Source organism: Sceloporus occidentalis, unplaced genomic scaffold (assembly GCF_023333645.1).
Source record: "Sceloporus occidentalis isolate IW3139 unplaced genomic scaffold, rSceOcc1.0.p SCAF_2, whole genome shotgun sequence".
NCBI lineage: Eukaryota > Metazoa > Chordata > Lepidosauria > Squamata > Phrynosomatidae > Sceloporus > Sceloporus occidentalis.
In genome coordinates, this window is record NW_028316982.1 from 120,336,353 (window position 1) to 120,351,022 (window position 14,670).

At 40.4% G+C, this 14,670-nt stretch overlaps 1 protein-coding gene across 1 annotated transcript in view; it reads right to left on the reverse strand.

The window, feature by feature from the left end:
- LRMDA (leucine rich melanocyte differentiation associated) overlaps window positions 1–14,670 on the reverse strand; it is a 929,993-nt gene that overhangs the window by 525,645 nt on the left and 389,678 nt on the right. The window lies entirely within an intron of this gene.

Consider the following 14,670-nt stretch of genomic DNA (forward strand, 5'->3'; position numbering starts at 1 on the left):
TTCTGTTAACCATCAGCAATTATCTTCCTGTCAGAGCTAAAGGTAACAAATTTCCCCATATCCAGCAAGGCTATATCATCAACCGGACACCAGCATCATTTGACGGAAACTAAATCACCACACCAGCCAACAGCTCTGACAGACAAATGTGCTGCCTCGGAAAATCTAGGCCTATCACTCGGGCGGCAGGATGGGGGAGGAAGGTTTCTCTCAGCTTTCTGAGAAAAGATTAAACGTTGTAGATGCTGTAAGTACAGTACAGAGGAAAATCCTAAATATGAGAATTATTAATGGGCTTTAGACTGGTCTTTTTAATCTGTTGCCAGCACATGCTCATCTATTTTACCTTGATCTGCCTTGTTTCCTGATGGACAGAAAAGGCAGGGACTGTACATTATCCTAGTCTTAATCAGAGCCAGCAGTGGAAGAACAATGTAACCCTACTCATCATATGGATAGTATTTTAGCACTCACTGTTCTATTATAATGAAGATTGCGTAATAAAAGATACCGCTAATATGTCCTGTCCTTATACTCGACAATAACATCCAGTTCATGGTATCCTGCATAATGGGGATATCAGTTTCCAACCTGCTCAACAAAACAAATAAAGCATTATCAGATTGCAATTATAGTGAGGCTGGAATTTCCTGTTAATCTGTGGTTAGAAGTTACATCCTCCTCAAAGGGGGGGGGGAATGCAGCAAAACAGCTAACTGAATACAGATAGTTTTAACTCATGAAATATTCAAGATAAATTGCACTACAGGAGAATTTTTCTAATTTGCAAATTATTACTAAAATAGAAGCAAATCAAAGCAGGTCCTTATTGGCCTGCCAGTAATCAGTGTGATTTCCCCCTTGATAACATACTGTATTTATCACAGACACCATTCTCTGTAGTTGGCAAATACAGTAGGAAAGATTTGGCAGTTACTGAGACTGATATGAGATATGTCGCCTCTCTAGTCTAGGTCACTCATACAGATAAGGGCCAAGTTAAATAGGGAACTGAAGTTATTTCTTCTTGACAACACACCAGAGATCTTTGTGAACTGGATATTACTAGGCATCTCTTTTATTAAAGTCATACATTTAAGACGTGGCAAAATTTGGGACAGAATAAGAAGGATAGTTAGATGGATGTGTACTTATTTCATTCCCAAATAATGGGAATATAGTTAGAGCGGCAGTTGTATACATTACACCCCAAATTTGCTAGCTGAAAATGTTACTTAGGAATTTCCATCTTTGCCTAAAAGGTTTCCATTACACAGAATGTCTGAAACCCTTTTCTTTCAATAACCATAATTCTTAAGGCAACATGCCTCATTATGAGCAAAGCTGAAATATAAATGCACCACACACCATGAACCTAAGATTATTTGTGTGTAGCTCACAGACTGACTGATTGACTTACTCATAGGAAGAAATATATTGTTACTTCATTGGGAGAAACTTAAATTTTCCATACTTTGTAAAGTTGGAGGGCTAGAGTAAGCTTTCCCTAACCAATTAATCAATTAACAATGTCTACAGCAGTGAAGTCTTTTACAAAGTCTTTTTACACCTTTCCTTTTCCTCCTTTCCCTCTGTCTCCTTAGAAGTTAGTTGTTTATTTAGCAGCATCAGCATTTGGAAGATGGTGAAAAAGGGGTGGAGAAATGTATGTTCAGTATCGGGTTGCACAGCATGTCTGGAATTCTACTAGCAGATACTATTCTAGATGTGTGTACCTGCTTACAACTGGCAAGGTAAACAGCAGCTGTCTCCAGAGTGCCTTACTGAGCATGTGAACAGTAAACTAGAGAGAAAGGAGGACAGCAGATCAGCTTGCCTCAACAGCTGCCCACAACATGTATTTAAAAAGCAGAAGTCTATATTTGACTACCAAACTGGAAATCAAAGACAAATAGAGGTAGGTGAAAGAAAAAAAATCAACCTTGGATGAATTTTGGAAGAAGACTTTAGACTGTGTGCCATCAATGCAGAGTGCATTACATTAACATATTATGATGCCTGGAAACTAATTGGCAGCCAATGGAGTGACTTGAGTATGGATGTAATATGTTCACTCCTGGATGTTCCTGTAACCAATCTGGCTGCCATATTTTGAACAATGGAAGTTTCTGAACTTGACACAAAGGTAGCCCATGTAAAGCCCATGACAACTGAATTGCAGAATGTTCCTCTGCATCCACACCACCATAAAGCAAACTGTAGCCTGCAGCATGGGTGGCACCAGATGCTACATAGGACAGATTAATGGACATCTTGCAAATGTCTTGCTCCCAACAGAGCAGTCTCAGCACTGATGGTGAAATTCCTCAGCATAAGTATGTGTGTGTATATGCGTGAATCCTCCAGCACCATTGCCAAGCCAACTCAGGCAGGTAGTCTGTTGAGCAGCAGGTTGGAAGTTACACTAACAATATCCCTGGCCACTTACCTTCAGGTAGATACAATCAAACACAATGGGTTGTGGGAAAGGGCACCTGATAAGGGAAACAGAATCCTGATAGGTCACTGAAATGCCACCTCCCTGCCCCCAGGCCTCACCTGCTCCTATATGAAAAACGCAAGTGGAAAAAATGGGGCAGGTTAACTCCCACAGCTTCAACCAACCATGTCTCCATGATATAAGGAAACATTGGTATGGTCATCCAGAATGAAATCCTGGATTTAAATGCAATATTACGCTGTGGTTTAATTTTTAGAGACTGTTTCTTCCTTAATTTTCATATTTGTGAAAGTGTGCCTAGTCTTGTGTAGAACTATTCCTAATATGAAAAAAGGATTGAAGCACATATCAAGAAAAGCTAATGCTGTTTTTGTTCTGGGGGAGGGAAGTTTTTGTCTTTGGAATGGCAGAGATGTATGAAATTAAAAACTAGTGATAAATATTAAGCACATTTGACATACCACATGGTTATTACCATGGTTATGCAATGCTGAAATTCCATACCCCTTCCCCCCCAATTTTGTCAAAATATAGAAAGCAAAATCTTCTGTATGAACATTTTTCTTTCATAAATACACTAATGCTACAAGCTGTTTAGTATGCTTCGTATTACAACACCCACAGAAAGTACTCACTGTGGTAGTTCATAACTGGTCAGGTAGGCCACTAACTGTTTTTAAATTCATAGAAATCACTAACTAACAAATCAGCCAGTTCTTACTTCATAGAGATTAGAGGTTAAGCATAGACTTGATTACAAGCTATAAATGTGAGTAATTTGAAATGTTATTGGTTATTACAGAAATATATGGTAATAATTTCCTCTTTAATGAAAGGCAGCATGTTTTTAGTGGCCCCTAGTTTCTTGTTTAGGCTTTGGGAAAGCGATCAGTGTATGATTAACAGCTACTTTTGCATGATAGGCATCTGGGATGAGATAGCATAAATGGATGTTCACCACTTAGCTGCATCATAAAAATGCAAAAATACCATCATACTGGTATGATAAACACAAAGTTTATAGGCAACAGTCATTCTCTTCTCCTCAAAACTGCTCATAGCTCAGTAGGTGCTCTGGATTTGCTTGCTTGCAAGAAAACAACAAATTTCAAAGATTCAGTTTTATAATGCAATCTTTCTTTTCTTTCCTTTTTTTTTTTTTTTTTTTTACAGGAAACCTAAGCATATGGGTTTAGGTTCCAGCATGTATATAATTCCATTCCACTTAAAAATACTTGATTTTAAAGAAAAAATGTGGTAAAGGAGTCTGTCCCATGTAGGATCTGGTGCCACCCATGCTGTAGGCTACAGTTTGCTTTATGGAAGGATAGTGATCTGGATGTGGAGGGACATTCTACAATTCAGTTGTCATGGACAGACATGGGGCTCTGAGTGTCAACAATGATGTAGAACTGGTTAGGATGGTCCAGTCCAGGTGGCTAATGGATCCAGATAGCCTGCCAAGATGCCATACCTAGCCTAGCTTAGTAATATCTTTAATGTGTGACTTATCTGTACTTGCTCAGAGTAGTTTTGGATTTTGTATGACATACCAAAGCTGTTTCTGGGTTTTAGTATGAATGGCAAGTGGTTAGAACCTCTACAAAAGCCACCAAAATTGGAGTAGTAATAAGTACCCAGAAGTTGTTTACTCTGCTACCATTTAACAAGGCTACATCAAAAGCCACTTTAATTGTCAGACAACTGTATTCTGCATTCACTGAAAGGTCTTCTCCAGTATCATTTCCTTATTATTGTTAACTGCCCCCAAGCCAACTTTGACTTATGACAATCCTATGAATGAATGAGAGACCCTCAAGGCCCCCTGTTTTCAACAGCCCTGCTCAGGTCTTGAAGACTCAGGTCATGGCTTCCTTGGTTGAATCTATCCATCTGGAAAGTGGTCATCCTTTTTTCCTACTGCCTTCCATCTTACCAAGCATCATTGTCTTTTCTAATGAGTCATGTCTTCCCATGATATGTCCAAATTATCAGTTGTATTTCTCCATATAAAGTAAAAGTTGTATTTATATCCTCTTTGAGTCAGGAATGTCTTGTATAAAGCTGTTTCTGAATACAAAACGAGCAATGTGTTAACCAAATCTTGGTGTTCTCAAACAGAACAAGTGTCCTCAGTATGATTGTAGGGCTTGCCTTTGTGATGACTTGGTACATGTCTTGGTGTTTTTGTTTTTCAACCTAGCAAGAGGTATATAGGAGTAAATTAATTCTGATACCTGGTGGCGCAGGGGTTAAATTCTGGTATTGCATCCACTCACTCACTCTCAAGCACCAAGGTTGTGAGGTCAATCGCAGCCAGGGGCTCCAGGATTGACTCAGCCTGGCATCCTTCCAATGTCACTAAAATTGGTACCCAGCTTATTGGGGACAATTGGCTTACACACTGTAAACCACTGAAGCTGCTATTGCTGTTACTTTGTTTGTTTTTTAAATGATGCAACAATGTCCTTACCCATGTTGTTTTTAGATCTGTAGCACCCTACTGTACATGGTGTCCAAGGCTAAACCAGGAGGAGTTCACTTCTGATTTTTATTAGGAAAGAAAGAAAGGAGACTTCACCACTCTCTGAGGGAGTATGTTCCACTGTTGAACATCTCTTACTGTCATGAAGTTTCTCCTAAAGTTTAGGTGGGATTTCTTTTCCTGTATTTTGAATTCATTGTTCCAGGTCCTATTTTCTGGAACAGCAGAAAACAAGCTTGCTCCATCCTCAGTATGAAATCCCTTCAAACAAACAAAGCTATATAAGACAGCTTTTCATGTTTAGAATGAATTAATATTTTTATTTATCTTCTATTCTGTCAAAACATGTGTGTGCGCATACATATATAGATTATCACTAAAGAACAACTGTGGCTGAAATGGAGTGAAAAGAGAAAAAGTATTTTTTTTTTTAAGCAGAAGCACTGTGTCATATGCCTATAATTTTGTTTTTGTTTTAGTGTGCAAGAACTATTGTTTTCTCTGGCCAAAAGGTTGCTTCCCGTCAGAAATAATGACCTCAGCTTGGAGCTTCAGGTATTACAGCCAACAGTAAGTCAATTTTTCAACCTGTGGGCCTATCACTTATATTTTGGCTAGATGTGCAATACTATGAGTGCTATAAAGTTTTTACTGCCTGGAGTTTTGGATGACCACATTACTCACAAATGGCAAAGTCACCAGTGAGTTATATAAGCCTTCCCAAACAAGTGGTAATAAAAAGATCCCAGCACCATCCCCTCCCTGTAAAATCTCCTCCTCAAGGTTTTGTTTATATAGCCTCTTTTATACTTCAGCTTCACTCCTTTTCCTCCAGTAAACCTCACTTTCTAGTTGAAAATGACCAGTTACTGGGGGTAACTGTTTGAAACCGACCTCTTGCCACCTCCCTACTTAATCCTTCCCAACTGCTGTCAAGAAGGTTTGTGCTGCTAGTGTGGACAGCAGGACAATAACGTTTCAGTGCATAAATCATACATCTTAGGCCCAAAATAATCCCTGACTTTGTCCAGCACTATGGAAAAAGGCCCTATTTATTACACACTAAGAAATAAAAATATTTTAGCAATGGAATCTGTTTCAGCTTATCTATATAGTATATAACTTAAATTCAAATATTCTCAGAGCCTTTCCTCTCACACCACTAGTTCTAAACAGGCTCAACCAGACAGAAGTAGCTGCAAAGCTACATCCATGGTATAATTTTTTTGGAAGACAAAACCAATTCCCATCCTACACATCATGGTTCCCAGGCGTACATCAGACTTTCAAGGCCCATACATGATTGTTCACAGAAACACAAGAGGGTGGTTGTAGGGCTCTGAAGCCACCCACAAATATTGAGAGGCATATCACTGCAAAGTTCTACAAACTCATCCTTGTAGGTTAATTTAGTTTATGTGATCATGGTGACTCTTTTCTGTCACCTTTGCCCGGTTGTGTGCATACCCTAGTTTCCAAGTATTTCCACAAGAACAGCATTTTCAATTGCAAATGGATATGTACAGTCAAATGGTAGCTATCAAGGGTTTGACCCAGGCAACTTTTTCTCTGGAGATTATCAGACGAGGGACGTCTTGTTCCTGTCCCATTATATTTCCATCATGTTCCAGTCCTTCCCACGTAATCTAAGTGTGTTCATGCTCCCTCCTACCTCAAGGTCTAGCAGGAACTATGTTTATATCCAGGAGCAATTCTCAATGTTTTATACCAATAGAACCAAATATGTTTCAGAGCTTTGATCTCCATGAGCATCTTCTGCTGGATCAAGGCAGCTGAGAGGTCATGCTGCTGTTGGGAAAAGCTGTTCTTCTCAGGTGCAGGAGCAATTGAGAGGAGGAGGAGGAGGATTGTTATGAAGAAGAGGAGGAGGAGCAAGGTGGCAGCAGCAGCTGCAACAGCACTGGGTAGTACTTGGCTTTCTAGGAGGGGGAATACCCGCTCTTAGCCAGCAGCACCTCAGCATGGTGGGAACCCCCTTAGCTGCCTGTGGTGGTGGTGATGGAGCTGGGACCCTTGCAGGTGTGACTGATAGTTAATGGTGACATGGCCCCATGCACACACTACCATTGGGGACAATGGTGGCTTGACATCCACAGATGCTGAAATGGCAAGCCTGTGGATAGCAAGGCCCCACTGTGTACTTTTCTACCCTAAAAAGGACATATCAGTGGGATTGCTGCCACAAAAGAACCTGGATTTTTTTTTGTCAAAATTAAAAATGAATTGCACCTATCCAATGCATCACATGTTCTAGGTGCCCAGGAATATTCACAAGCTCTTATAAACTCACCAAGCAGAATGATATACAAATGAAACTGAGGATCATGAACAAGGCCCTACATCAGGAACACAATCCTAGGTTTAGTTGACTACAAGATGCTTTTTTTTTTTTTAATGAAGTTGTCTTTTCTAAAAGGTGACCAAGTAGGAGTGGGACCTTGGAGGAATAACAGGATAACAGGAGTTGTTTTTGCAAGCTCCTCCAAAATGTGTGTTCCCATGAAGATAAGTGCCACATCAGAGTTGATAAGGAGAGCTACCTGAAAATTGAGAATAGCGAATTCATTATTCATACTGAAAGTAATAAGAGTGAAAAGGAATAATGAACATAGGGGTACCAACTTACATGGAGAGCATTCATGGATAGTGGAGGAATTCCAGTTCAGATTGTTACCCTCTATCATAGCAAGATAATGGACTCCAGGTTGGGGTATTTCCAGGTCTTAACATGTTTACCATATACACTTAAGGAATAACTGACATGGGCTAGAATTACATGACAGATACAGGGACACCAGTAAGAACTTAATTATTACTAAAATAGAACGTGATGTTAATAACTGGACACATACAAGTCACTAACTTGCTATGATTTATGGGGTGTGGATGTGTCAGGGGGATGCATCCAAAAATGTCTGGTAATTGATGGTTCATAATTTGCAGGCCTTGTGTAATTCCACACAGAGTCCCCAGCTTTGCTAAGGTAATTGGTGCTGCTGAAAACAACACTGGCTCAGCAACATGCAGCTTTCTTCCCTCACCTCTAGGCACAGGGAAGGATCAATATTTGTTAGGATTGCTTCTTGTTCCAACAATGTAAGATTTACAATACTTGCTAGGATCCTCACTTTGTCTTCCCCCCAACTCATCAGTGGAACCCAATTACTAACCTCAGACAAACAACATTAACATGAGCAGCTATGCTTCTTTATTGCCCTTCATCCAACTCTCATTTCAGGATCTTCAGGCAGTGGCACTATAACAGACACTACACTTTAAAGTGTGCTCCAAGGAATAAATTTCCAGTCTTTCATTACTCGTACCTTGATTTACTTCATATCATCTTGCTGCTATAGACAAAGATAACACACTGTAAATTACAGCTGTCCTGTCTCCTAGTTTCAGAGGTGGGGGGAAGGCAGGGAGTGACTCTGTTTACTCTACAGCTAGCCCTGGATAGCCCCTGCTGCATACCTACCCTTAGCCATGAGAAGTATTTATTGTCGTTATTTGAACACTGTATTTCATACAAAATTAGTCTCCTAAAGGTGTGTGTATGTTGGGGGGTTATTTCTCACTTCATTTTCTCTCTTTCTCCTCCCCCCCTCCATGCTTTAGCAACAGCAAGCAAGATGCACGTTTTATATTGTTTATTGCACCACTTTAAGATAGGTAATCTCATTTAAACTTTCTCACAAGGCCATTCCAGCAAATTTTTCAAGTCCTGAAGCCTTAATAATGCAATGGCTTTTGATACTTCAAGGTTCATTATGACCTAATTCAAGCTTAATACACAGAAACAAAAATTGGGGGGAAAGCCTTGCGACTGGAGGTTTCTTGGCTATGTACCTGCCTCTCATTTTGCTGCTTTGTTAGCAGCAGTAGCGGTGGCGGCTTGGGAAAACAGTCACTGGAAAAACTCCTTCAGGTTAGCTGTTGCAGTACCCCCTTATTTGTCCTACAATTTCCTCCATCCTCCAACCTATTCCAGTGGCTGATAACTAAGAACATTAGTTTTATGCGACTTGTCAAGCTCAAATGAAAAGAGAGCTAACTTTAATGACACTGCAATTAATCGCCCCAATAGACAGACAGCTAAAAGACAAGATATTGACTTCATTAGGGATAATGTATTATGTCATTAAGTTAGTAGGGTCACCTTGTGTATCATATATGCCTGCTAATATATTGGCATTTTCCTCAAATAAGATAAATTCAGATATGAGTGATAAAGCTGATTAGAAAATGTTTAATCTAAAGAGGCTAGTTTCCTATAGGCTGTCTTTGCAAGCCTCAAGTGTAAGAGGCATTGTAAGAAGCTATTATAGATCCCAGATTATCTCAAATAACTGGTCCCAGCCATTTATAACCTTGTTTTGTTGCTCAATTTCTAAAGTTAAAAAGGTGTCTCCACTGATGAAACCTAGATATCATTTGGCAGTGCTGTAGCTCAGATTCTACTTTTCAAGTTTAATCTGTTTTACTGCACTTTAAACAGAAATTACCCATGATATATATTATACTTTGAAAACTACAAGAAAATTTAACCCTTTCAAAGGCAGGCTATTCAAGCATTAAAAGTAACAAGTCTGCTTTGCAAATGGGAGGTTTTGAGCTCAGTAATTCATTCTAGCAAAACAACATGCATTCCAAGACCCCATCTTTAAAACCCCACCTTTTTCCTTTATTTAATTTACAGCCAAATCTTATACATGTGTGCTGAAAAGCTAGTCCTTTTGTTTTCAGTGAGATGTTTTCCTACACTGATTGCATATAGGACTGCAAACGTAAATCATGCTTAATATGCACCTTCCCTTTATGAAATTTACTAAACCTTCTTGCAAATATCTCATTCAGTAGGACTTGCTGTGTACCTTCAAACTGAACAGATGTCATATTGAGGATGGAACAACCTTGTTTTCCACTGCCTCAGAGACGAGGATATGGAGCAATGGAGTCAAAATTCAGGAAAAGAGATTCCACCTCAACCTTAGGAAGAATCTCCTGATATTAAGAGCTGTCCAACAGTGTAACACACTTCCTCAGAGTGCAGTGGAGTCTACTTATTTGGAGATTTTTTAAAGAGAGGTTGGATGGCCCTCTGCCAGGAATGTTTTGATTGCTAGATGGCAGGGGGTTGGACTGGATGGCCCTTGGGGGTCTCTTCCAACTCTATGATTCTAGGATTATGTGAAATTGGCCCAGTACAGACGGACGCTTTGTGGCGCCCTGGGGCTAAAATTAGGCTTTGGAGAGTGGTGCGACTGCACGCTCCTGAACCCTAGTACGTAACAGTGCCACCATCATGGTGGCCTCCCATCCACACGGGGGCGACCATCATGATGCAAGTGAAGCACAGCATCCACATGTCATGGCGCCATGCTTGTGGGTTCTTTTTGGTGCAGAGGGAGGCCACACAGTTTGGCTGCTGTGGCCTCCTTCAGGAGCAAAAACAGGCACCTCCAGCCCACCCTTTCGGGGTGGTCTGTCGAGCCCCATTGTTTCTTATTTATGGAGACCTTGAGGTGAATCTCTCATGGAGGTTTCTTAGTAACAGTTGTTTAGAGGGGTTTGCATTTGCCTTCCCCTGAGGCTGAGAGAGTGGGACATGCCCAAGGTCACCCGGGGGTTTCCGTAGCCAGGCAGGGTTTTGAACCCTGGTCTCTAGAATCATAGTCCAGTGCTAAAACCACTACATTATGCTCTCTTTCTGGAAGTAGGACTAGCTTGCGCAAACTAAGGATTAGCTGGAGAGGGCTAAAACTGAAAAATAGTAGCTAGGGTGATTTGATGACCAAAATGAAAACAACTGAAAATTTAAACCCTCTCAGTTTATAGCTGAAACAATGAAATAGTACACTGCAGCCTAATCTGTTGTTTGGTGAGCATGGGTACTGCACACACAAGGAGACAAGTCCCCTAGTCACACCCCCTCTTTTCTTGCTTTCATCATACAAAAATGACTTGCCTGGAAAGGACAGCCTATTATAGGCATGGCAGTTCTCTACATGATCCAGAAAGCAAGAAAATCAGGGTTCTTGCTCATTCAGAGACTTCCGTGGATGCAACAGGATTGCCTCTTCAGACATCTCATTTTTGCACAAGAAAAGTGGTGATAGATGGGACCAAGGATAACACATAAAGAGATGGCATAATGGTTTGAGCATTGGATTGGGACTCTGGGGACCAGGGTTTGAAAACCCAATTCAACCATGACAACCTAATGGGTGGCCTTGGACAAGTCACACTCTCTCAGCCTCAGAGGATGGCAATGGTAAACCCTCTCTGAACAAACTTTGCCAAGTTTGCCCCATAATAGGTTTGCTTTAGGTTGTTTGCTTTAGGTTCCATAAGTTGGAAATGACTTGAAGGCATACAACAACAACAACAACAACACATGAACCCCCTCAAATGTCCATCTGTTGGGGATGCTTTGACTGAGAGTTCATACGTGGCAGGGAGTTGGACTGGATGGTCTCTTCCAACTCTATGGAGTTTATCACACACCTTCAGTTCCGCCATGCTCTCGTCGCCCCAGTGTCATCGGTCTGTGATGGGAGCCTCGTGGTGGGATCACAGATAGCGCTATTAAAGGGGAACGCTTCCATTTTCATCATGGAAGTATTCTTGTAATTGTTTTAAAAAGGGCCCTTTTTAAATAATGATTTGATCCATTATTAAAAGGGGGCTCGTTTTTAAACAATTATGAGAACGCTTCCATGACGAAAACGGAAGCGTTCCCCTTTAATAGTGCCATCCGCAATCCCACCAGGAGGCTCCTGTCGCAGATCGATGATGCTGGGGCGACAGGAGCATGGTGGAACTGAATGTGTGTGATAAACTCCTATGATTCTATGCATGTTTATCAAACACTTGAATAAGGGCTGTTTCAGTTTTATTTCTTCTGACATGTGTCACAGTTTCAACTAATGATGTAAGTGTTTCTTCTGGAAGAATACATTCTTGGACAGCAGACTCAGGTGATGCTCCCTCCTTTAATATAACTGGGGTGTGTGGAGAATTACACGAATCATTTATGTTTCTGTATGGATCATGTGTACTACATTAGGTCCATGGGGGAAAGGAGGAGTTGTCAACTGTTCTTCCATCACTAGCATCGGGTTTTAGATTTTAAGACCCTCTAGACAATCACTCAAATACAGTGTACCCATGTCATATGCAAGTGCCTTTTATGTGGCTTTCAGCTTATGCTGAAAGCTGCACAATGGGAGAATTAATGGTGCACGCAACTGTGGCACATGTGTTGCACTGCACATCATGCACGAGCCCCATTATATCCAATGGGGCTCAAGCATATGCTATTTTTGCCTTAGTGGGGGGGAGGGACGGATCCCTCACGTAAGGCAAGGGCGCACTGTGCCTCCTGTTACCTAGTAGGTACAGTGGACTAAATTTGTACTACTAGACAATAGCAATTATTAGATTTGGCAATGCTTTAATAACTGAATCCCCAGGAATCTTTGTTCAAAGGTATGAATTCACTTTTTGTTCTTGGTCATCTGCTCTAGAGGGCTACTCATATCAACATATTGCAATAATAAACGTTCTAAAAATTTTACGTTTTAAAAAATTATTATAAACATTTTTGTTAAAAAAAAACACGTCATGACACGTAGAGGATTATTACGGAAGGCACTTACCGCACAGGAATCATTGCCCAAACACTTCAGAAACATGGAGGTGGGATCGCCGGTCACGCTTCTGAAGGATCACTGAAGTGCGTCCCACTCTTCTCCCATCAATTAATCATTCTCAGAGCAGCCATTTCTGTAATAATGGGATCTCCGTTATTCAAAATATGGCTTCTCCATGAATGTTCCGACAATGGGAGAAGAGCGGGATGCCTCAATGACGTTTTAGAAGCACAACAGACGATCACACCTTCGCATTTCAGAAACACTTCAAGAACGTTTTGCCCATAGTAAGGGCTCCATGTGATAAGGTCCATAGGTGTGCCAACAGCTGAATTCATGTGGTGTATGTTTAAAAACTCAAGTTATCAGTCCCTGAAATGTGAACAATACTGCTGAAGTGAGAGCGCACTTTTCAGAAATTCCTATAGCCCATTTCACTCTCTATGGTTGTATCTGCACTCCAGAATTAATGCTGTTTGACACCATTTTAACTGCCAAGGTTCAATGTGATGGAATTATGGGAATTGCAGTTTTGTGAGACAATTGGACTTCTCTGTCATAGAGCTCTGGTGCCACAACAAACTACAAATCCCAGGATTCAATAGCACTGGGCCATGGCTGTTAAAGTGGTGTCAAATTGGTTTTTATTTCTGCAGTGTGGATGGTTTTTTTTTTTCTGCAGTGTGGATGCAGCTTGAGTTAGACCATCATCTGCTTTTAGGCATAGGAGCCATGCTCCGTAAGTTGAATTACTCTGTTCTATACTTCAAATATGTTTCTGTATCAGTAAATGTTACCAACCTAAAGGCTCAGTTTCCTGTCTCATCTGTCAATACATGCAAGGAACTGATTCTGACAACAGTATAATGGATAGACTGGGGATATGGAGAAGGGGAAACTAGTTCAAATCCTGCTCAAATATGAGGCTCAATGGGTGATTAGGGTCTGGTTTCAGACTAACCACTAACACTATGTCTAATATCACAGACTAATAGATAACAGAATACTGACAACCCATGTAAGCAACATCACACAGTTATTGGCCTGTTACAGACTGCCAAGATAAAGCTGCTTCGAGTCTCTTTGGAGGTATGCTGTTTAAATGATGCATGCATCCTAAGAATCTGGAAGCTGCACCAAAGCTGCACTCCAGTGCTTAGGAATGGAGTGTGGCTTTGGCGCGACCTCCGGACTCTTAGGACCCATGCATCATTTAAACAGCATACCTCCAAAGAGACCCGAAGCAGCTTTATTTTGGCAGTCTGTAACAGGCCATTGTAAGGATAAAGCCTAGTATCTTTTATATAGCAAGATGATCAACATGAAGAGTAGATGGGATTTTTAAAAAATAGAAATAGTTTCCCAAATGCAGACTATGGAAAATTAAGGTCTTACTGATGTCTTTAAAAAAAATTAGACTATTATTGTATCAAAGGGACAGTTTGTCAGAAAATGTGCTTATGATATTATGAACCAAATGTTTTTAACTGATGGGGGGGGGGGTAATGCACTCAGTATGTAACTATCAGACTGTTAATCATTTCTTTCTCTCCTTAGATTTCCCATCTTCAGACTCTGCTCTTATTTCGCCTTCTGTTTCTACCATTCCTCATGTAAGCGCAAACTCACACAGATCATTACTCCAATGGCCACAGAAGACAAATCAAGGCCAAATGAAATATTTCCCCCTTGCACATCCTATTTTAAAATTGCTTAATAAAGATTTTTGTGCCATTTAATATGCTCTGCAGTGAAGGAAAATACACCACTCATTTCTTTTATAAAAGACACTTATTTTACAAACGTTGCTTAAATATGCTTATTGCAAACACAGAAATGTCAGTGAAATACGATGCTTTTCTTATTATTTATAACTGCTTGCACAAATATTTCACAAGTAATGTGGGAGAATTTCCAAATTAGAAAACTCACTTTCTAACACAACAGGGTTTTTTCCTCCAAAAAAATCCCCTTCAAATCTCATTTTTAGTGTCTTCATATTTCTTTTTAAAAGGCAACTTTAGAACTTAACAGCTGGGGCAGAATTC